Source organism: Ambystoma mexicanum, chromosome 2q (assembly GCF_040938575.1).
Source record: "Ambystoma mexicanum isolate Mex_15411 chromosome 2q, UKY_AmexF1_1, whole genome shotgun sequence".
NCBI lineage: Eukaryota > Metazoa > Chordata > Amphibia > Caudata > Ambystomatidae > Ambystoma > Ambystoma mexicanum.
The window spans coordinates 1236079367-1236104150 of NC_090924.1; positions in this window are offsets into that span (position 1 = coordinate 1236079367).

Here is a 24784-nt window from a genome sequence, read left to right on the forward strand (position 1 = left end):
GGCCAAATGTCCTCTCAATTATGCCACGTGTGCGGACGTGTGCCCTGTTGTATGCCTCCTCAAGCCTGTTCCTTGGCCTCCGTACAGGTGTCATCAGCCATGTCGTGAGTGCATATCCAGCATCATCTACATGGGATGTAAATGTGTGGGACATGTCAGTGTTTGTGGTTCATCTCACGATCTGATGCAATGCAATATTGTGTCATCATACATTCATCCATATGGGCCTAGCCGTGGTCGGAAGGGCGGGTGATTGCCATCCATGGGTAATTGTTGTAGATGGCGGCATTTGGACATTGCACTATTACTTGCTGTGCATATGGAGTGGACCTTATACACAATAGTGGTTGGTAAGTAAGGCACTGTGCAATGACAAGCACACATGGAGTCATTCCATGGCCTGTGATGATTTGGCTATTGCAGGATGTCTCATGTGCAGCCGGCATGTGCATTAGGGGGGAAGTGGTCCTAAGTGTGGGTGGCTGGATTGAGTGGATCATCTTGTTTGGCCTGTTGGTAGCTTTGGTCGTATGTCTCCTTAGGCAGGGTGAGTACTGTGGCAACCGGTTATGTGTAAATGTGTGATGTGTGGATTATGCTGACCGTCCATTACATGGGCCAGGGGGTGATGCATGTGCAGTTGTAGCAGCCCACTTACACAGGTCATTGTCCTGGGCACTCAACACACTTCAACAGGGCCTATGCATTGGCAGTTGTACTCACCCAATAGCCATGTGCTTTGTCCAGCGTAGCGTTCAATGTAGCGTGGCAATGTGGAATTCCGCAGGACCATTGAGTCATGTGTTGACCCCGGAAAATGTGCGCAGCAATGTGTAATCAGCAGTCCGGCATCACATACCATCTGTACATTCAGTGAGTGGTACTGTTTTCTATTGCGGTACACCATCTCCATTGCACGTGGTACTGTCAGCTCTATGTGGGTGCAGTCTAATGCACCTATGCAATCTGGCATGGCTGCAATGGCATGGAATGCCAACTTGGTTGCAATGACCTCTGCAAGTGTACGGGGTAGGGCGATGTGTTCCGATACATGGCGCAGCAGAGCGTCCAGTACCTGTCCCAATATTTTTGAAAAACAGGGTTGTGAGAGCACGTGCAGCTCACCAACTGTGTGCTGATAAGTTCCGGTGCCTAGGAAATGCAGTACTGACACCACCTTCAGGAGGGTGGGGGATTGCGGTTGAGATGGCAATGTGGCTGCTGATGTCGTCCTCAATCATGGCGGTGATGTACATGATTGTTGGACGGTCCAGCCGGTATAATGTGTGGATCTGTCCTGGGGTCAGGTTCCAGGGTCTGAGTATTTCAGACTGCCTGCGGGGTGGTGCCGGCTGTGCAATTGGGTTCGGCATGGGTGCAGGGTTTGCTAACTGACGCCTGCGCCTCCTCCGCCACCGCCTCATCCTCCTCTGCACCATTGCTGCCACCATGTGCACTGCTGCCTGTAGGTTCAATAGTCCCAGTCCCAATGCTGCTGCTGCCTGCATTGTTGTGTTTGGAGTTGGTCTGGGTGTGGCCCTTTTGTAGCTTCCCAGTGACCTGCTGGGTCCGGCAGCCTCATTTGGGGCACCTGTGGCCTGATTCACCTCACCTGGAACTGTTTAACATCATGTTCACGGTGGCGTCGATACCGCCTCGGTGGCAACAGTTTTTCCGCCAATTTTGTGGCAGTGTTTCAATGTCTGTGGTACTCGTGATGCCCATGGTGTTTCGTGTTGCCGGTAACTGGGTGCTTTCACCGCCGTCGCATTCTACGGATCCCTTAACTCTGCGGAGGCGGTTTGTGGTGGTGGTTTTTCCGGGTCCGTGGGTCGTGATTGCACGGTCACGGAAACAACGGTGGTATGGTTTTACCGCTGGCATTAAATCCGTGTCGGCAGACTCGTAATGAGGCCCATTGTCTTCATGTCTTCCTGTCATAAAAATAATTTAATACAATATTTCATGCACAGTTCAAATGGCATCTCCATGACCTAGGCCAAGACCATTGGATCCCCGAATTCACCCTCTACACCCTCTACAAGCAGTGGGAGCTCAGCCATAATGAGCATTAGAGCGCTGACACAACACACATTATGAATAAACTAAAGCAAGCCCAGTGAAAACCTGAGCACTCACACAGCTGCAGCATGCAACCAAAGAACTAATCCAGCTGTGCATCCCCAATGAGTCATACAAGGTCCAATGCATGGCCCAATGCTCATGCTGGCTGGGGTACTGCACCTTTTAAAATACATAGGGGAGATTGTGTACCTATCTACAGGTTAGAAGGGCCTGCTGCTGCTGCTACTATCCCATGTCAGGAACAAAGAGATGGGTTTGGTTGACCCCTCTTCCTTCTTCCTGAGTCCTTCATGGAAGGTGGACTGGGAAGACCTTCTGGAGCAACAGAGACATGAGTGTGAGTCATGAGCTGAGGTGATGAGTATGCAAGCGAACATCATTTTTCAAAAGCGTTGCGTGTATGGATGCGTGCAGGAATCCAAGTCGTGTCTGTTTTGTGAATTTGCGCACGTTTGTATGTATGCACGTTTTTGTGAGTGCAGAGTCGATGTGTGAATGCGTGTATGTATTGAGTGTATGGGGATGGGGGAAGTTAGACCAGTAATTGGGTGTGTGAATAATGTTTCATGTTTAGATAAAGGAATGAAAACGGGTGAATGCTGGATTGAATGCAGCTGAATATGTGAGTTAGTGAACAAATATGGATGTAGAATGTGCAAGTGAATGAATGGAGGTGAATGCATAAATGAGTGAATGAATGAATGGAGGTGAATGATTAATGTATTAGAGAATGAATGCTGTGGTTTGAGGATTCTGGGTGGTGATAGTGCAGACAGCGAGGGGCAAAATACTGAAACATATTGCACATACAACATGGACTTATTATTTTACACAGGACATCCCATTTATACAGTGAGTATAAACATGTTTTCTCACAATTAACATAGCATTTTTATGGGTAACGGCAATTTGATGAGTTTTCCGATCTGGGGTTAATGTGCTACATTGGTCCAACCAGTAGGGAATTTTTTTCTTACAGAGACATGGCATTTTAGTAGCATTATGGGCTAAGCCAATGAATGTAAGCGTCCCTCAAAAACACACCCCCCCTTAGTGAGAGGCAATGACGGACACACCCCAGAAGGGAATGAGACCAAGACCAAGTGCGGGTTAGATCAAAAGGGTTTTTATCTAAGCCAATATAGGGCATGCAAAGGACTCTGCAGACTCTGAGAGTGCTGTGTCTGACAATAGCAAAGACAGTCCTACTTATTACAGAACTACGTCACACATGACACAAGCTATAGGGGGCACGTAGTCTTAGGGATTGGGTGGTGATGGCTAGGTGGTATACATTGTATACAGTTGCTTCTCCAGGATTGGCGGACGTCCGTGTGGTGCCACGCGGGGTGGATGGGTCAGCTGGGCTCATGGGGGTGGAGTGCTGGGCCGGACATGACTTGTAGTGATGATAAGTGGCGATTCTGATACTTTGCCCTTGTGACCAGACATTCACATTCATTCATCATGCTATACAATTTCAGTTGTCTTGTAACTCTTGCAATACATTGACCTCAGATCGAGAATGAGACAGGGACATTGATATATAATAAGAAGTGCCCCAATACATCTGTTGTAAGGACACCTTAGGTTCAAACATGTTAATCCCATGAGTCCATGTGTGGGGTCAGGGGCACAGGAGGGGTTACTTGATCGTCCTGCCAGTGAGGCATGGTATTATGATCTGTTGGTACAGGGGTGGGCTACCCCCTTCAAGGGCCATTAACTTGGGGTGAACGGGGATACCAATGGGCCGTGGGGGGCATGTAACCGGTGCACGGGAGGGATTTAGGACCAGGTAGCTCATAATTCATAGAGTCAGGCTGTGGCGGCCTCTTGACAGGGGGGAGTTGGATGCTTGAAGCGGGTCCAGCAAGATTGGGAGGGGAGGCGAGGCTGTGCTGTTCGAACACCAGCTATCCCTGGGAGGGAGGAGGGGGGAGACGACCTTGCAGCTCTGAGCCTGTCTCCCTGCACTGGGCAGTGTATCGTACCATTGGCAAGGGGCAGGTGGCGACACTTGGGGGCTTCTGGGTTGTGCACGCATATTTACATTAGTGAGTTTATAAGCTGGGTGACTGTCATTTGGGACAATTTCATAACAACAGTTGACTTACGAACATGAGGTAGTGTTAGATTGGTTGGTGAGCACAAGAGAGCAACACATATTATACCATGATACAGTCTGGCTCCAGTCCCTTGGTGGGCCTACATACATTTCAGCGGTTCATTATTACACTATGTACAGGGGCTGTCAAAAAGCTATCACATATCATATGGCCACTCTTTTACACAATAGCAGCAAACGTTAGTCAATGCGACAAATATCACACAAATGGTTACCACACAATACAAGGTGCCTCGGGGGTGGGCGGGGATGATGGGCGCCACACAGTCCAACTTAGAGGGCTTGGTACAGGGTCAGGGCATGCAGGATTGGGCTGGTTTCGGTTGCTTCCTAATGAGCTTGGTCACGACTTGGACAATGATGTACTGCGGAAGGTAAAACGATACAGTGTTTATTTTGTTGTTTGTTCGTGTCTGGTTGCTCGTGAAAATGAGCTCTCAGCGGATCTACCATGAGGTGGAGGCCTGGGGGGGTGCAGGCCTCTGTGAACGCGGTCAAGAAGGGGTCAGTCTGTAGCTTTCTATGTGTGCAAGTTGTTCTGCCTGTGTTAGGTTTTAGCGCCTTTGACAAAATGGAGTTAGTTAGTACAAAATGGTGCCTGTGTTGCTCCATATATGTGGTCGTGCATCCTCACGTGTCGATCCTAAGCCACCTCGCCTCCCGGGCCCTGGGGCGCGGGTGCTGCCGATGAGTCATGAGTCTTCACCTGGGTAGGAGATGTAGGCTAGAAGGGGGTCCTATCGACCTGCCCTCCCCTACATTTCCCCCCTTTCGTTACTTAAGTAACGAATACCGTAATTCCCCTAGCCGCTCACATTCTTTTTCATCCATTACTGCCTCTTCCAATGCTGGTGTCCCCTTTATTGGCATCCACGCTCTACATACTCCCCGGAGGCTTTCTCCCCTTCTAGCATACTCGTCTGGCGTGCAGGTCATATATATACATCCCCCATCTCCCTTCAGGTCTACCCATACTTCTGTGTACCACTCTAGTTCCAGGGGCTCTTTTATTGGTGTATGATATAACCTATCTACTATATCCCCATCATACTATATTGGCACCATTCGGAACATTGGCTCAGAGTTCTCACCAGTCTGTACGTGTACCGCCTGTTGCGTTTGTGCCACTCCTCTAGCGTTGCCCATTGTCACCATCATCATTGCTCCATCGGGTCCTGCGCCTGCACAGCAGCGGAGACCCAGCTGGCACACACAAAAAATCAAGAGAAAAAACACGATGAGGGGCATCAGCATTTTGACGGCGAGTCCCATCCTGGAAGGCACCCATGAAAAGATGTTGTCGAACCATGTGCTTGACTCCGCGCTGCCTTCTTTGTTCATGCGTTTCCCCAAGTTGTGCACTGCGGTGATAACGTGTGATAGTGTCCCATTATCTGCATCTTCAAATGCACGAATGTGCAACACCCGCTCCCGATTTTTCGGCAAACTCCTCCATCCATCGCCGTCAACAGGTCTAGGACATGCCTGTTTTGCATTGTCATTAGTCTCTGAGCCCTTAGCTCCACCTTGATCACATTGACCCCTTCTTCAGTGTCGTTTGCCAGTTGCATCAACTCCCAGCGCGTGATCTACAGCCACTTCGCGTTCGTTCGTGCCTGGATGCTCGGGACAAGGGAGGCGAAAAAGGTCTCTGTTGAACTGAATAACCTGTACCTGTCTGGGATCTGTGCCAACAGTTCTAAGGAGGCTTTTCATATATAGTTTGATGACCTTTGTTTCCGGGATATGCCCCCTTCGATGTGGCCCTCCGACAGGCATACAGCGATGGCTCCTCAGTGGGTGGGGTGTTGGCTGCTAATCGGACCACTGTCCTACTTCCTTCTCCGATGTGGCTCTCAGGGATCACCATTAGGGCTGAGTGCAGCGTTGCCAGGGAACACGTGCCCCTCCATGATGGTGGGAGGTGTATGTACGCCCGTTTACCACAAACCCAGTAAGTGTCCATCAGGGCAGCTGTCCCCTTTTTCATGTCTGGTATCATGAGTGTTTTATTGCAGTTCGTGTTTCTTCCCAGATCTTTTTTCCTTCTCCCAGGAAGCAAAGTTCATTTGAGATTTCTTTCTGCAGCTTGAACGGTTTTTCTATGGCGCACACCCACTTCAGTTTGGCTATGTGTTCTGTCCAGAATGTGGTACAGGTTTTCTCAACCCATTGTAGTTTTTTGGTTGGCAACCCTCGCAGTGCCTCAGCCTTACACATTATCACGCCATCCTTCCACTTGTTTTCGGAGAATAGTGTTCCTTTTATGATGAAAAATGGTTCTTCAAGCACACCACTCCTTTGGCTCTTGAGTAACATGTCTTCTCATTTTGATTCATTTCGAACGATACCGTATGTGCCTGGACGGTGTTCTTAATTCTACACAGAGTGAGATGAAGAAGACATTGGACATTTGTGAGAGGCAGTTCTTGTGGCAGCAAGACCTTAGGTGTGCCTGAAGCATGGGGAATCAATGAGCACACATAGCAACTTTCATTAGTGGTTTGCTTAGCTGTGGAGCTCATTTCTGCATACCATTTATTTAATTGGTGTCTGGGATCTTCTATAGTGTCCAGCCCCGAGCCGGAGTATTCGTCATATTTTTTCCTACCCACTACCCTCCTCCTTCTACTGCTTTTAAGGAATTTTTTCACATTCCTGGCTGCTCGTAGTAGTGTATCCCTTTCCGACGCCGCCCCCCTTTTCCCACTCGTCATACAGGGTCATGAAGTTATTAGTCATTTCTGCATTTTCTTTCATTCTATCTGTGATGTTAACATTTTCTATTGGTTGACTGGTTGCTGGGGTGGGCAGGGTAGCAGTGGTGTCATATAGCCATGATATAGCAGAGGAATTGCGATCATTTAAATCATATACACTGACATTTTTTGCATTGAGTTGGGGCTTTGGGAGTGTAGTTGGGCTGTTACTGGTAACATTATGCTGCTTAGCCTGGTCGGGGTGAGGGCCGTACCCCCATACCAGCTGGAAACCATCCCATATCAAATAATTACCCTCCTTAAACGGTTACGGTGCATTCTCCATACTGGTTCAATTACCTCCCCCCTCATTTATCTCAATGGAGATAAATGCAACGGCCCAGTAAGTTACGAGCCCAAACATGATAGTAAAAAATAGAATTGCACAAACAGTCAAACCACATTCATACGAATAAGTCCGCAAATCAAAAGTTACACTTCTATTCCTAATTTCCCTATCCCTATCCAGGCTGCCTGTTCATTGCCATGGTTTCTCCTACATGTTAAAACATAAAAACATATTATGCATACAGATACATTGAAATTCACATTTCTAAATTTCTGATAGTACAGGTAAGGAGTGGAAGATGGAAAAAAAGAGTGAAAGAGAAGGAGCGAGAGAGAGAAATTTAATTTCTTTACATTTTCCTTTTAAATTTTGACACAGGTTAAATATACTTGTCATATATCGTCACTCAGTATTCTTGCACATTACGCGGAGACATTCAGTGTGGCTATTTTGTCATTGTTCTACTCTTGTGCCTCTAGTACATTTTCACCTTCTGTGCTATTCACCTGTGTGACGCTGTCATAAACCCTTCGGACGTCTGTCAAATGTATCCAATACATCAGGCCCTTCACTTTTACAGCCGTGGACGTGCAATACACCACCTCGTATGGGCCATGAAATCTTGGGGCATTCCACCTACGTACAAAGCTTCTGACATAAATCATGTCTCCTGGCTCTAGCTGCCCTGTTGGTATTTATTTTTCTGTATTTGATGCGTCTGATTCTCCCTCGCCTGTGAATGGTGGTGCGAGCTGCCTTGCTATCATGCGGGCTGCTTTAGTAAGTTTTGTCAGATACTCATTATATTCTTCCCCCAGTACAGTTGCGCTCCTATGGGCGTCAGAATGTCTGTGAAGGGGGTGAGTTTGCTGTGTGCATTTGTCTTCCTGTCACAATCTCATGGGGTGACAGATGGTGGTCCTTGCTGGGCTGATTTCTCAGCTCAAATAGGGCCAAGGGGAGACAGTGCACCCAATTGAGAGTCTCCCTTTCAACAGGCCATTTATTTTTTCCACCACGCCGTTGTTTGTGGGTGATAAATCGAGCACAATTTGTGTTTTATGCCCAACATTGATTTTACTTCCTTAAAGAGATCATTAATGAAGTGCGTGCCATTGTCTGAGCGAATTACGTCGCAAATTCCCCAGCGGGGGAATACCTCTCTCACCAGAAACTTTGCAGCCCACTTCACATGGTCCTGCCTCAACCCACCTTGAGAATGGGCACACTACCACTATCATGTACCTAGCTCCATTGCACCTTTCCCCCGTGTTTTCATAGTCAATATGCAGCTCTCTGAATGGGCCTATTGGGTTGGGTATTGTCCCTCTTAGTGTTCTTAGAGTCATGCCTGAATTGTCTATCTGGCACGTTGTACATTTCATTGCCAATTTTGAAAGTTGTTCTTGCAACCCAGGGACGAACCAGTGTTCTTGTATTTCTGCAGTAATGTGTTGTTTTGCATTGTGTGTGGGAAAATGCAATTGCTGGAATGCCACTACTAATAATTTAGTGGGCATGACCACCTTCCCTGTGTTGTTTTGTCGCCACAATAAATCAGTTGCTGACTGGCTGCATCCCCTCTTTTCCCACAGTTCTTTTTCCTCTTCTGTTGCTCCTTCTTGCAACTCTAATATTTGTGATATGGGCATAGTGTTGTAACAGTCTGGGAGGTCCTCCACTGTTTCCTTCCTCACTAATTACTCACCTGTCCTTTCTTTTACAAAATAGGATGCTTCCTTGGCGGCAGCGTCCGCTGCCGCGTTTCCCAAAGAGACGAAATCGTTGTTGGTATTATGGGCTTGGCATTTCACTATTGCCACTGCAGTGGGATCCTTCAAGGCCTCCATAAGTTCTTTCAGGAGTTCTGCATGTGCACCGGGGACCCATCAGACCTATTAAATCCCCTTCTCCCCCACCTTGCAAGTCCCCCATGTACCGTTGTGGTCATGTATGCTGAGTCTGTGTAGATTGTGACTGCACACCCCTTTGCAGCACGCAGCGCTTCAATCAATGCTATGAGCTCTGCCGCTTGTGCTGAGAAATGGGCGGGCAAGCGCTGCTGTATTAGCACTTCGTACTCACCTTCTTCCAATTTCATGACAGCCACCCCTACATGTTTGTCTCCTGTTTCTGAATTTATGGAGGCTGACCCGTCTACAAAAAATATTTCACCTTCAGCTAGTGCGTTTTTACTCACTATTGTTGCCCCACTTTCCTCTCCTTGGAATGTCGCAAAGTCATGTGCTTGTATGTCCTCCACGGTGCAAGGTTCTGAAATGAATCTAGCAGGGTTGACCACCTTACATCTTACTACATGTATGTTGGCGCTAGATAGGATTACTTCATATGCTGTGGCTCTTTGTGTGGTCAGTGTGCTTTTAGATTGTTCTAGTATGGCAAAAAAGGAATGTTCCACGTACAATGTCACTGAACACCCCATTACTATTGTGGCGCTTTTCTCAATGGCGAATGCGGCAGCTGCAAGGGCCTGTTCGCACGCGAAGTGTCCCTGCATTACTGCGTCTAGTGTTCCACTGTAGTATGGCAAGGGCTTGTGACCCAATGATGTTTTTTGTGTTAAGACTGCTGTCATGAGCGTTCCTTTGCAGTGTGAGAACAGATAGAACTTGCGTTCATAGTCTGGGTTCGCGAGTACTGGTGCACTTGATATGAGTTCTTTGAGTGAGGTGAATGCGTCTCACACTTCTGAGTCCCACTGGATCTCTGTATTTTCCTTCTGTGGTTCTTTGAGTGCCTGAAGCAAGGGACGTATGTATGACGCATAATCTAAAATCCATGCACAGCAGTAGTTGCAAATCCCTAGGAATTTTTGCATGTCCTTCACTGTTTTTGGTCTTCGTACAGCTGAGATGGCTGCTACTCTGTCTGGAATTATTCTCTTGCCATCCTTTGAAATCAATTGCCCCACGTACAGCACTTCACGTTGACAGTATTGCAACTTTTCTCTGTCTACCTTGTACCCCTTTTGGGCTAGCAATGTCAAGAGGGCAATGGATTCTTTTCTACATTCGGCATTGTTTTTACTGCAGATCAGCAGATCATCCACGTACTGAATTATCGTGCTGCCTGCTGTCATGTTTCCAAGGTCTTTATGCAATATTCTGTTGAATATGCTGGGGCTCTCACAATAACCCTGGGGCAATCTGCAGTGTTCGTACCTCCTCCCCCCTAGGGTGAATACTGTCAGGTATCTACACTCTTCTGCGAGTGGTATTGAAAAGAATGCATTCTTCAAATCCACCACGGTGAAGTGAGATGCATCTTTTGAGATACTGTAAAGAATAGATGCAGGATTTGGGACCAAAGGGAACTCTTTCTGAATGACGTCATTAAGTGGGCGTAGATCTTGGATCATCCTCCAAGCCCCTCCTTTTGCTTTTTTGATGGGGTAAATGCATGTGTTACATGGGGAGTTTGAGGGTACTATTATCCCCTGTGTCAATAGTGCGTTGATTGTTTCCTTTATCCCTTCTTCTGCTTCCCGGGACAGGGGGTATTGTTTTACTCGGGGCAGTATGACTCCAGGCCTAAGGTTAATTTTCACTGGAGTGACCCCGTGTAGTAGCCCTAAGTCATGTGGACCTGCTGTCCATAACTGGCAGAGCACTGATTGCATGTCATCGTTGAAAAACGATGGTGGGGCCCCCACTACTGCCATGAGCTGTACTGGCACCTGTCTTTGCTGTATCATTATTTCACAAGGGATCGCTATCTCCATTATGATTTCTCCATCACTCTGAGTCTGTGAAAAGCTCCTTGTCTGACAAATCTTGAAGTGCAATGTCGGCGTTTATGCACAACACTGTATGCCACTCGCACCCGTGTATGTCGATTGCAATTACAGCTATTCTCTTGGCCGAGACTTGTACTGCATGTATGTCCAGTGACATGACCGTCCCTGGCACTATCTCTGGGCGGGCTATTGGATGAAAAACAAATTCTGCTGGCACCCTCCACTCCAGCTTTTTTAACTCTGGGACCACCCGGGCCAATATTTTTAACCCATGGAGGAACATACCTGGGTCCACCGGTATGCCGCGCACCTCTGGGGATGTTGCTCATGAATATATCACTAGCATTACACGCATGGAGAACATCCCTGGGGTTGAGCAAACAATCCCTCCTCTTTTGGTAAATGAAATAGTTATGTTAAGCTTGCTGAGGAGGTCCCTCCCCAGTAGGTTGACAGGGGATTGCTCATAATACAATAGAGGTGCCCTTACTGTTTTTCCCCCTACTGTTACATCCAAATCTTCTGTGTAAGGAACTTCGACCACCGCCCCAGAGAACCCCTGCGTCTCCAATTTACGATTAGATAGCGGAAACCGGCCTTCACGTATACATGACTTCTCGGCTCCGGAATCTACCATAAAGATGAATTGCTTATTCCCTATCTCTGCCCCTATCAATGGTTCCTCAGTTGCATTGAAGGTTGTCGATAGAATTGGACACGCAAGTGATCCCTGTGGGCTGTCCTATGCTGGGTGTCTTGTCATTCCCCTTTGACTGAAAACATTACCTGACACTACCGCTACTCCTCCATATGGGCCAGGTGCACCATTCAGTGTCGTGGTGAAGGGGTTGTTTTGTGTGTAGGGGAGGTGTTCGCTACTTTGAGGGTGTTGTTGAACATTATGTGGTTGTTCCCTATTTTGCTCTTGGCCTCTGTATTCTTGCTGTTCTCCCCCCCGTCCCGGGGCAATCCGTAGGGGCTCCCTGGATTGGGGTGCCCGCAATACTGATCATCTTGCCAGGCAGGGTTCGGTCTGCTTCTACACTCGCGTGAGAAATGTCCCCACCTCCCACAATTCCAACAGTTTCCTTGGTTCCTTCTGGGTCCTGGTCCCCCATTTCCGCCATTACCTCTATATCCCTGTCCACCTCCTCAGCGCCCCTTGTACCCACCTCTCCTGTTGCTGGGGTGCCACACTTGCCACTGCTGCCCTCCGTAGTCCTCCTCTCTATTCCACTTTCTTTGCCCGTTGTCTGCCCAATTTGCAGCCATCCTCCCATGTATCGCTACCAATCCCTCCTCCTCCTCTGCATCTCTGTCGTGGGGGAGTGCTGCTACAGCTGCAGCGACCTTCACTAGATTCGTTGTATTAGTTTAGCTTCATCTGCCAGCCTTTTTTGTACCACCTCCTTCTCCCTTTCTTTGATTCTTTTGCAATGGTGAACTATTATGCTCTGTATCTGGCCATCCCTTCGCCTCGATCCCTGCTATTTTATCAAGTGCTTTTTGGACTTCTTATTATGATGTAAAATAAGGATGTTGATTGGTCATACGGCGTACCCGTTTCAGCTCTTCACATCTCATGCACTCTGAAAATGTAATGTAATCCATAGCCTCTTCCCCATCATTCATGGTGCATTGCATCACTGACTGTAAATCTGGCGTGTCCGGGAATGTTTCCCTCAACGCGTCCCAAACTCACGCTCGCACTGTATTGAAAGCAGCGCCATCATGTCTGTCACTGTCCAATGTTATTCCCGGGAAACCTGCTTTTGCCCATACCCGGTCTGATTGGTCACCTACTGCTGACACAAGTAAACTCTTGACATCTCCTATGGCCAGGGGTACTCCCACGGTTTGCTTCTCAAAGGCATATATCCACTTACTGGCTCCTCCGGATAGCGGGGGCAATGATTTTAGTAAATTAGTAAAATAGCCTTATCCATTTGTGCCCAGGGTATGTAATTCTGGTCTTCCCGCCCTCCGATGTATCAGTGGGAGTTGTAGGCGTCCCTTGCTTCCTCGCCCAATACATACCTTTGACACTTTCTTTCCCACCAGGGCCATCCTTCCCATCCTGTTCCTTAATCTCCCTGTCCATTCTTGTTCCATTGCTCTTCCCAATGGTGTCTCCCCAAACTCCACTAAATCACCCCCTGTGGCCATCCCTAATCTCCCAGATTCTTGCTCGTCCTCTTCTATATCACACATAGCTCGCCTCTCCCTTCGTCCGCCACTTCTTCCCCCTCTGCATTCCCTCCAAGGTTGTGTGCTCCCAGTTCTGCTATCCTTGTGGGCTCCTCCTGTATCCTGAATAGTATCTCCCCCTTTTTCCACCCCTCCTCATTTGATTTATCTAGGGTGTGTGATCAGGACAATCGCTCTGATCTTGTTGTGTCTGGCTCACTTTGTTCACATATGCTTTGTATCCTTGATAGCTCTTCTCTAGCTATTGAGAGTCATGTATCTGAGTCTTCTGTTAGTTTGCATATGTTCAGTGATGGCGTACTTGCCTGCCCACTTGTTCAGGGGCAATGATATGGTGATGGTGCTGTTGGTCGTGCGGTGGGGGCAGGGGTGCTGATGGGCACATATGTGGGGTCACTATAACCTTCAGCAGGTGCAGGCTTATTCAAGAGTGGGTACAATCGGGTTACCTCTACCGATCCCTCTTTTCCCCCGTCCTCCTTACCACCTTCTGCTCTTGCTGATGGGGTAGCAGTGAGAGCAGGTTGATCGAATGTGGTGTCTATTTTCTTTGGTGGGGGTATTTCCTCGAATAATCGCCACAGATCTAGTATTTCTCTCCTGTTATGAAAATGTTTTCCTTTGTATTTTTGGAATATGCATGTGGCCACCATATCCAGAATGCTCTTATCAAAGGACCCTCCTTGTGGCCAAACCTGGGGGAGACCCTCCCCCTTCAGCTCCGTGACCCACTGGTCATGGTACTTAGTTATTCTTTCCGCATGTCCCGGTAAACGTTTACAAATGTGTGCTAAGGGTGTCTCCGCCCCCATTTTTATACCTATGTTACTCTAGTCTCTTGAGTCAATCTCCTCTATCACTATATGTGTGTAGCTGTATATGTGGGGCTCTACTCACTGTCAGTTCCTAACGATCAACTTATACTTTTACTCAAACAAAAACATTTCTTTGTCACATTTTACCAGGTCACACTTACATTGACCACATCACCTGGAAATCACTTAAATCAGTAGTAATATATAGAGACAATCGATTGCAAAATACACAATGTGCACAACATATGACAGACATTCATCATACTTCACCATACATGCATAGCCTTTACCCTCCCTGCCTGGCCCTTCGCCTTTCTCTACGGCGACACCCCCTAACCCTCACACCGCTTCTTTTGTTTATATTTTTTTTAAATAATGTTTTTATTCGCTTATGCGGACCTTGTGTTACCTCAAATAAGATGAATAAGAGAAAAAAAGGCTAGTTCTAACGTATTTACCGTGTATCTTTACTTTAACACCCTCAATGTATTTTTCCATTGTTTTACTTATTCCCAGCACTAGTCGAGATAGCACTACGCGGCACCACCTTCTACCCCCTTGCAGAGTTAGGTTCCCGTCCTCTTTTCCTGTTTTCACTTTTATATCCTAATGGCCATATGCAAAGAAAGAGAAAGTATTAGAAATTGAAAGTCCCCTCTATGTCCCCAACTTATTTCCCCTTGTTCTCTCGATTGTTTCCCCTTTTAGTATCGCTCGCACTTAAAACTCACGTGCCCGTCTTGATCGGAGACTCTCCGGACTTGGTCCCTCCAGGCGGCATGGCCTCGCACTCAATGACCCCACCCAGCGAGCGGTACTAAGGGTTTTTTCAAACGGGACCCGTACCCTCCCGCCCTAACTGCGTGCGCACGTCTCTGCGTACCAGTTGCCGTAGGTGGGCGGCTCTGTTGAGCGGGCACGCTGTGCGTCTCCACTGCGACCGGGGCCGTCTCGTGCCAAGGGGACTATTATTAAAATATATCACGTCAGGGTCACCACTGAATGTAAGCGTCCCCCAAAAACGCACCCCCCTTAGTGAGAGGCAATGATGGACACACCCCAGAAGGGAATGAGACCAAGACCAAGTGCAGATGAGATCAAAAGGGTTTTTTATCTAAGCCAATATAGGGCATGCAAAGGACTCTGCAAACTCTGAGAGCGCTCTGTCTGACAATAGCAAAGACAGTCCTACTTATTACAGAACTACGTCACGCATGACATAAGCTATAGGGGGCACATAGTCTTAGGGATTGGGTGGTGATGGCTAGGTGGTATACATTGTATACAGTTGCTTCTCCAGGATTGGCGGACGTCCGTGCGGTGCCACGCGGGGTGGATGGGTCAGCTGGGCTCATGGGGGTGGAGTGCTGGGCCGGACATTACTTGTAGTGATAATAAGTGGCGATTCTGATACTTTGCCCTTGTGGCCAAACATTCACATTCATTCATCATGCTATACAATTTCAGTTGTCTTGTAACTCTTGCAATACATTGACCTTGGATCGAGAATGAGACAGGGACATTGATATATAATAAGAAGTGCCCCAATACATCTGTTGTAAGGACACCTTAGGTTCAAACATGTTAAACCCATGAGTCCATGTGTGGTATCAGGGGCACAGGAGGGGTTACTTGATCGTCCTGTCGGTGAGGGATGGTATTATGATCTGTTGGTACAGGGGTGGGCGCACCCCTTCGAGGGCCATTAACTTGGGTTGAACGGGGATACCTGGTGCCCGGGAGATGGTGGGATTTAGGACCAGGTAGCTCGTAATTCATAGAGTCAGGCTGTGGCGGCCTCTTGACAGGGGGGAGGTGGATGGTTGAACCGGGTCCAGCAAGATTGGGATGAGAGGCGAGGCTGTGCTGTTCGAACACCAGCTATCCCCGGCGAGCCTGGGAGGGAGGAGGGGGAGACGACCTTGCAGCTCTGAGCCTGTCTCCCTGTATGGGGCAGTGTATCGTACCATTGGAAAGGGGCAGGTGGTGACACTTGGGGGCTTCTGGGTTGTGCACACATATTTACATTAGTGAGAATATAAGCTGGGTGACTTTGTCATTTGGCACAATTTCATAACAACAGTTGACTTACGAACATGAGGTAGTGTTAGATTGGTTGGTGAGCACAAGAGGGCAACACATATTATACCATGATACAATCTGGCTCCAGTCCCTTGGTGGGCCTACATACATTTCAGCGGTTCATTATTACACTATGTACAGGGGCTGTCAAAAAGCTATCACATTATATGGCCACTCTTTTACACAATAGCAGCAAACGTTAGTGAACTCGACAAATATCACAAAAATGGTTACCACACAATACAAGGTGCCTCGAGTCTGGGCGGGGGTGAGGGGCGCCACACAGTCCAACTTAGAGGGCTTGGTACAGGGTCAGGGCATGCAGGATTGGGCTGGTTTCGGTTGCTTCCTAATGAGTGCTACCATTCAAAATTGGTTATAAGCTGTGTGGTTTTTTTACACAATTGATCACAGAAAGCTTGCTGAATAAGGCACTAATTATTTAACAATATATTTTCAAGGGGAAAACCCCCACCTCCAGAGAAGCACGGTCGCCTGCGCACATTCATGAAAATATTTACACCCTTCTAATTAAACGCTTTACAAGCTACCACCATATTCAATTCCCTAATCCATGTCCCAAGATTTAAGAGAATGATGAATGAGAAGGTCAAGTAAATTACTAAGAACCCCTAGATGAAGAAGGTCCCAGGATCCTATGTGGACACAGATGGGTGCTGCAAACAATCTGCACTTATAGCACACCTCATAAGTTGTACAGCCACATTCTTATCCAAGGAGAAGTTCTGTAAACAATGAGAACAACTTTGTTTTACTCTTTTTAAAAACCTAGAAAAGACTCAAAGCCAATAGCAGTTCCCAGAGTGGGCTATAAGAAATCATCAAATTCATGAAGAAAGTGGGACACGTCGACGTATCTAGTCATGTAAATGGACCTGGTGGGTTTATCACAAACAGAAAATCATCATACCACATGACGCAAGTAAGAACTCTAATTCATATAAAATTCACAATTTGGGGGCACCCACTCATTGGTATTGATTGATGCTAAAAAAAGGCATTTATGTTCAATGGCACTTTCCGAAGAGATCATCGAGAGAATTAGGATTCACCAGACCTTATCCCCATATTTCGAATCTCTCTGCATCGCTCTTTAAAATTTCACCACATTGATGTCTACCAGCGAGTTGCAGTCTGCCTGGTGCTTTTTTCCTTCAGGAAGAGGAACATTCATGGATAATTGTGCATGTTTCTGGGACTGTTACAGAGGAGGCACAGTGATATCAGTCAAAGGCTTTCTAGATATCCAAAAGGACATGAGACTATTTAGCCATGAGCACTTTTCAAGTCGGCAGTTTACTATGTAAGAGGATTCAATTCAGCACTACAGCCAAGTCAACGCCTAGTCTAGAATACTGAATGAAAACCCTTATTGATATATCTTTATGTCCAGTTCATGCGTTCTGGATGACTACCCCTATATAACACCCCTCTCTTGGAATCCTCCTGACCCCACTGAGCCAAGAAGTAGTTCTGTTTTGCAAGTTTAAAAGGTTTATTTGATAATTTAAACAATAGATATATATATCACACTTTATAATAAATTAATAATTGAATATCACACTTAATCTGATCAGTAATCAATAATGGATAGTCTGGCACTAGCACACTTCTTTATAATCAATGATGAGTGGTTATAGGATGGATAAGATAGCAACAATACTTTTATGGTTTCAAATGGATGCAATGTGGAATGAAATGCAGTACAGAAAATAACTCAATATGCATGCAACAAAACAATGTAATCACTTTTCTCTGGCAATCCCCTCCCCCCTTTATGCAATGCAAGGAAATGGAAGGAAAGCACAATGTTCTCAGAAATGCAATCAAATGTAATTCAGTTCACCCCAGCAAGCTTAGATTACAGATCAGAGTTTTAAACACAGGCCTAAAATGCTTTTACATGTGCTGGCAATGAAGTGAAAAATATGCTAAAATGCTTTTAATTCCCCCTTGAGGTTCAGGGTGAGGATTAGTTGGTTTAAATTAGTTCATGCTTACTTTAGCAATGTCCTAGGAATGATTAGCAGGTTAAACGAATTTCTGCAACGGAAGACAAGCAGCTGCAGATTTTTACACGTGGAAGAATTTGCAAATCGCGGTAAATTCGCGAGTGCGTTTTTCACGATTGCGGCAAACGGTCACAGAGATATGAGCGATTAAATAAAGGTCGTTTTTCAGATTTGAAATTTTAAAGTTCAAAAAGACAAGTGCAGCTTGCAACTAGAAAATGACAAGTGACAGCTTTACAAATGACAGGTGACAGTTAGGAGACAGTTCTACTTAGATTAAAATAGGATTGAATTATATTATTTTAACTAAAAGATTGGTTCTGCGCAGTTTGCTAGGTACTCACACTATATTCTTGAATTAAATGGGCCTCGCCACGGATCTGGCCAGGTTTTAGACTGGACTCTGGTCTCTGCACTTCACAGTGATCTGGGTCAGCTCTCTCTGGTTCTGCTAACAGTGGTCTGGTCTGGGTCTCTGAAGGTGGATAGATTGAAGTCTCTATGTGAGCTCTCTAAAGGTTGAGGGAGGTAAAGTATGGATTTTCCGGCAGAGCTTCCAGCTGCAAATGGATTTGAAGGTCCCTATCTGTCCTGCCTGTCTGCTTTTATGTGTTTTGAAAATGGGTGTGTGTGCAGCATCACTAGGCTCTACCCCTCTCCACTTATCATTGGCCAAGCTTTCATTTCTCCCCTGATTGGGGGAGCTAAGTTGTGCCAGAGTGATGTCATTTTACAGCCTGCAGAAAGCCCACTCCTCCTGTCAACTTGCACACAAATCTAGATTTGAACCAAATACATATTTGTAGAGGTACATATTGTTTTAAAATTACACGCACCCCTCACATATCACAGGAGGTATCCCCTGTTCAAACTCTGCTCTTCCTGGGGGCTTGCATTCAGAAATGGCACATATTTCACTTTTTAACTGATTTTTCAATATCGGACATTAACCCAAATTTACACACATGTGCGCAAGGGGTATGGACATTAATTGATGAAGTGTCCGATTTTTAACATGCACACATTTTGAGTAATATCCTCTTTTCCACTAAAACCCCCCTGAACATACCACCGGGTCCTAACACGTCTTAAAATGTGGGCAGAAAAATCACAAGAATTATGGTGTCATTTAAATAATTTTCACAAGTCCGTACTATGAGTTATTCATCTTTTTAGAGTTATGTTCTGGCCCCAAAGGGGTGTGGTTTCCCCCCAGCACAAGGTTGAATTTCTGGTTTTTCCAGTTCTGCCAAGCCAGCTTGCTCTCACAGGCGGTGCCCCTCCCCTTCCCTTCCAGGAGGAAGCTACATTTACGACATCTGCAATAAACCATCTGCCTGGGTGAAGGGGGTTGCATTGTTCAGAGCTCCTGTATTCTGTGGGGGCTCCCCTTAATTCAATTATCAGAGAGATGGCATATCCTTAGTGTGGCCAGAAAAAGGCAGATAGGCCTGGGAACACAGCTGCGACTCAAGTTTCACTCCTGATGGGGGATAGTTGCCAGGCAAAATTGGAATCTCTTTAAGCCAGTTTTTAGCTACATGTCATTTCTGTACCCCAGTTTAAGTCAAGACATTTTTTTACATATACAGCTAGGATGCTGATTCTAAGTTTAAAACTATGACATTTAAACAATTGCAACCTATGTGACACTCAAAAGTAGGTCACTCATTTCTTTTAAACATTTAGATTTTTAGTGTCTTTCAGTCCAAATTTACTTAAACTGCTGAAATCCACAGCTCAGCCAGCCTTGTTATAAACCTTCAAGTCACTTCAGAATATAACTTTACATTGGATCCACCTCTCAGTAAGTCTTTCTTTGGCCTGCTTTGGGTTCATTTATTCAGTTTTATACAAAAAGTAAAATCTGGTGTTGTTTTAAAACGCCGGCTTTTGGATAGTGGTGAGTACGGGTACTGCACCCCTTTTTGGGATTTAAGAAAATGAATTCCCAACAGTTATGGGTTTGCTTTTGGCAATCAGCATTGCCACTCCCAATGGTTTCAGACTACTGTGTGGGTAGTCCAATGGTGGTTTTAGGCAGTGTCCTTCTGTGCCCATAACATCGGCAAAAATGAGTGGCAGCCTATTCTTCATGCATTTCCCTGTGCATTTTCTGGGAAGCTCTGGCCATCATGATGTTTTCCATGTCAGTACTGCACAGTTTTGAGGTAGGGCTTGGATGCGTGGATAAAAACATCCCACAAGCCCCCCTCTTGCGATGGCCATTCTATTTCACTAATGGGACTCGCAAGACCTGGGATGTTTCCTCATCTTCTTCCAATAGATGGCACAGTTCAGCATCTTTTTCTCCATCCAGTCGGATCGATCGGTTCTCCTCGCCGGACCTGATGGGAATATTGGGTGGTACACTGGGCCCTCTTGCGTCATCCTCCCAGTCTCCGGATCGTCCTCCTTGTCCCGTCTCCAGGTTTTCTTTCTCCTAGGACGACAAAGGAAGAGATGCAATACCTATTCATAGACATTTTTCCACCACTGTTGAGATAGTGGGGCAGCATATGCATTTCATCATAACAAAACATTACATTCTTATTTTGAAATAAAAAACAGTATAACTAAGAGACAGTTTCATGCAAATCACAATATTTTAGAGACTAGATGTGGTATGTTTTATGGTTGGAACTGAATTAGTCTGAGACAGTACCCGCTAGGATTCCAGAGGATTCCTCCAGTTGTTGCAGAGTGTGCCTGGGATGGCAACATTTCAACTGGTTTATGTGGACCCACTTGTCTTCCCCCTCTGCCCAAGGACCTTTGGGGATGTGGATTTTGTAGGCCACAGGGGAGATCTTGTCGATGATCTCAAAGGGTCCCTTCCATGTAGGCAAGAATTTCCGCTGTTTTGCCTGGTTTCTTTGGAAGTTGTATAGATAGACCCGGTCCCCCACCTGATATTCCTTCCTGGAAGTCTTTAGGTCATAGTGGGTCTTCATGCTATCAGCCGATCTTTCTAGATTCCGCTGAGCATAAGCAAAAGCATGTTGGAGGTGTTTCCTTAAATTCTCCACATACTCATGAGTAGTGGAGGCATTTATCAGTGTCTGCTCTTGGGTCCTGTAGAGCAAATGCTGAGGAAGCACCATCTTGCGTCCAGTCATCAACTCAAATGGTGACATTTTGGTTGCAGATGAAGGGGTAGATCTGATGGCCATTAGGACCAGAGGTAATCGGATATCCCAACTTGGCCCAGAATCTGCCACAAACTTCTTTAATATGCTCACAATTGTCCGGTTGTAGCGTTCCACTGCTCCAGAAGAAGCTGGCCTGTAAGCAATATGCAACTTCCTTTTGACCCCCAGTATCTCCCACATCTTTGTCATTACTTCACTGGTGAAGTGGCTACCTCTGTCTGACTCAATCCTTTGAGGTAGACCAAAACGGGAAAAGATGTGGTTAATCATCAAGGCAGCTGCCGTTTCTGCCTTGCAGTTTGGGGCTGGGAGACATTCCACCCACTTGGTAAACAAGCATGTCACAGTCAACATGTACTTATTCCCCCTAGCAGAGCGAATCACGGGGCCTACAAAGTCGATTTGTAAATCTGACCATGGCAGGGTCATCCCCCTCTTTTGGAGAGGCGCGCGGTGCGTGAGGGATGATGGCTGAAATTGTGCACACACAAGACACCCCTTCAAATATTGGCCGAGGTCCTGCCCCATGTGTGGCCAGTATGCAACCTCTCTTAAGATTTCCAATGTTGTGTGAAACCCCCTATGACCGGCGGTGGCCACATCATGGGCGTGACTTAACATCAGGCTTCGGAATGAGGTAGGAACCACCCACTGATCGTGGCCAGCTTTGGATTTCCTTACCAACAAACCGTCTTGGATCCGGAACATTTTTGGACATTTCATCAACACTCTTAGGTCCTCTTTCCCAATGTAATCGGTATCCGTCAGGGGAAAGTTCTCAGGGTCCTCAAGGTGTTGGTAAAATTTACCAATTATTGGATCCCCCTTCTGAGCGGTAATCAAATCAGCATCAGGGGTCTCCTTACTCCATTGTGCAATTGAAAGGTCGTTGTGAGCATTTGTCTGGGACCTAGTGATAGCAGTGACCTGGATTTCCCCCAACAGGGACTCAATCTCAATTAGATCCCCTTGGATGGCCCCGGTTTTGGCCAGCTGATCAGCTAAGTCATTTCCAGTTTTGTCTGGTCCCTCTACTTTGGAATGACCCTTGATCTTTTTCCAATAGATGGTCATCTCATTCGAGGTGACCAGATCATCAATGTTTTGGATCAACTTCCCATGTTTCAAGGGTTTGTTGTTAGCACATAACATGCCTCTGGTTTTCCAATTAACCAGGTGCTCCACGAACCCGTTCCGTACATAATCCGAATCTGTGATTATGACCAGTTCGTGGAGTTGATGCTGGACAGCAGTGAGGATGGCCTGATGCACAGCCATCAATTCTGCCACCTGACTACTTCGGGGACCAATTTTGTACCCAGCAGAGGGTTCTGGGAACTCCTTCACCCATGCATTCCCTAGGCCGGCCACCAGTTCTTTTTCCCCGTTGTTGTCAACATGGTAAGAGCATCCATCCACATAGACAGTGGGCATTCCCTCACACTTGTCTTCTTCAAAGACTTTGTGTGGGGAATTAAGGTATGCCTCCATGTTGTCCTTGATTTTCAGACTTTCGTCCTCGAGACAGTTTTCTCTGGCACAAATATGCAAGTCAGCCAGACCTTGCGCGAGGGGACTCTTCTTGTTTTGGCCATATCCAACCTCCACAGGAAAGCCTTGCATTGACAGAATCCAGGAAGTAATTCGGGAATTACTCACATTTCCGGCCCGGATTCTGTCACTTTGGAGATATTGCAAAGGCTGGTGTGGAGTCTCCACTATGATGCGTTCCCCCTGGATAAACGGGCGGTAATTCTTCAATGCCCACACCGTTGCCAGGAGTGCCTTCTCACAATCGTTGAATTTTTCCTCCACAGAGGATAAAGTTTTGCTCGCATAGGAGATTACTTTATTGACCTTGTCATGCTTTTGGTATAATACTACCGTCAAGCACGTATTAGAGAACCCCGTCTCCAGGGTGAACTCCTTGTTTCTGACAGGGTAAGCTAGGCAAGGCGCTTGTGAGAGGCTTCTCTTGAGTTGTTTTACCACCTCGGCTTGTTCGGGACCCCATTCCCACTTGACCCCCCCCTTCAGGAGATGAATCAGGGGTCTAGTGATCTCTGCTTAGCCCTCAATGAACTTTGTGCTGTAATTAGTCAGTCCAAGGAGGCTCCTTAGTTCCCGCAGAGTTGTGGGGTCTTTCAATTTTTGGAGTGCTTCCACTTTCTTTTCCTGGGGACAGAGACCCTGAGGAGTAATCTCATGCCCCAAGAAATTAACACGGGTTCTACACCACTGTGCTTTCTGAAAGGCAAGTTTTGCTCCAGCGGCCCTCAACTGTGTCAGAACATAACGGATCTCCGCTATGTGTTCCTCCACAGATGAACTTTTGATGAGGACATCATCTACATAAGCCAGGTTACCCCTCGCACCCAGGTCGGGCATGGCCTTATGTAGGAAAATGTTGAATTCATTGCCGGAGTTAAGGTATCCGAAGGGAGTCCGGGTCCATGTATACTGCTGGCCCCCAAAGGTAAAAGCCAGCTTGTATTGGTCCTCCCTACTGACCGGCACGGTCCAGTATCCATTGGTCAGGTCTATTGCAGTGAATACCTGTGACCCCTGAATCTGGGCCAGCCCTTGGTCAATGTAGGGAAGAGGCCTTCGGGAAGTATGGACCCGTTTGTTGAGCTCCCTGAGGTCGGCGCAGAGTCTCCACTGGCCGTTTGGCTTCAATATTCCGAGCAGCGGATTATTGAAGGTGCTGTGGACTGGACGGATTATTCCCCTGGACTCAAGGTTCTTAATTATTTCAGTAAGGGACTCCATTGATGCGAGAGGCAAGTGATATTGCTTCACAAACACAGGAGTCATGCCAGGGTCCGTGGGGATTGTTGTTGTGTGGATGTCAGTGCGACCACAGTCATATGAGTCTACCGCAAAGAGATCTTGGAAATCCAAGAAAACTTGTTTCAACTTTTGCTTTTGTTCCAGAGTCACACAGGCATCAGCTAGGTTGACTCTCTCTTCCACCATCTGCCTGAAGCCTGGAAAGACTTCTGGTTTGGCTATTTCAGCGGCCTCCTCCAGCTGGGTGGAGAAGTCCCTGGTCAGAGTGCTGATTTGGACTGGAGGCTTCAGGTGGGAAAGGCAGCCCTCATGGACCTGGAAAATCACCTCATCCCTCCTGAAGTCACAAGTCACATCTTCCTTACCATAGGGGCAAGAAGTGTACACCAGGAAGTTCCCCCCATGCCGGGTAAAAATCCTGTCTGGTGTTGTATTGTCATCCCTGTCACTGTCAAAACAGTCCTTGGGGATTGGTCCTAACAGTTCATTTCCTAAATCAATGGAAAAATGTCAGTCATCAACCGCCATTCCAATAATGGTGCCTGCGGCTAGAGTAATACTCTTTAAGTCGCTGTTATCCACCTCTATTGGAATGGTGTCATGTTCTATGTTGACTAATGGAGTTGGGTTTACCCCCAACCCTTGCTGTTGGAGAGAAGCGTTTAGATGTATGTAAGCATCAG